Source organism: Penaeus monodon, chromosome 21 (genome assembly GCF_015228065.2).
Source record: "Penaeus monodon isolate SGIC_2016 chromosome 21, NSTDA_Pmon_1, whole genome shotgun sequence".
NCBI classification, from domain to species: Eukaryota; Metazoa; Arthropoda; class Malacostraca; order Decapoda; family Penaeidae; genus Penaeus; species Penaeus monodon.
This window is the reverse complement of record NC_051406.1, coordinates 6,405,673-6,406,102: the sequence shown is the minus strand read 5'-3', so window position 1 is coordinate 6,406,102 and position 430 is coordinate 6,405,673. Positions and strand designations below refer to the sequence as shown.

General features: G+C 38.4%; 1 protein-coding gene across 1 annotated transcript in view; it reads right to left on the bottom strand.

The window, feature by feature from the left end:
• Positions 1-430, bottom strand: part of LOC119586138 (zwei Ig domain protein zig-8-like) — a 54,821-nt gene that overhangs the window by 14,859 nt on the left and 39,532 nt on the right. The gene's annotated exons all lie outside the window — the stretch shown is intronic.

The following is a 430-nucleotide window of genomic DNA, read 5'->3' as shown; positions in this document are numbered from 1 at the left end:
ACTTTGTTGTTATAAAGATAATTCCTGGACGAATTGCATCTTCACTTCTCATCATCATAGCTTCTCACCTCTTTACGAATGCATTCCGTTCCCCAATAGTAATACACAGAACTTATATCATAGTATTAACACAACATTCGCAACATTTCACCCAAGGAATTCCTCGTCCCTCCTTAAAAGCATCTAAGAGGAGTGTTACATGTTAGAGACTCGCTGTAATTACCTGCAATTACCTGATATTTTAATTACCTGTCATAGAGTCTCCCGTAGGTTGATAACCGTGGAGTTCGCAGGAGATTGGGGTAATTAGTGGAGCAAGGAAATCAATATCCAGGAGTCTTGGATTTACATATTGACAAGTAAAGGCGTGATTCACTAGCCGTTAGATGTTTTGTTTCTTTTGCTATATTTAACAGTGGTATTCAGTCAC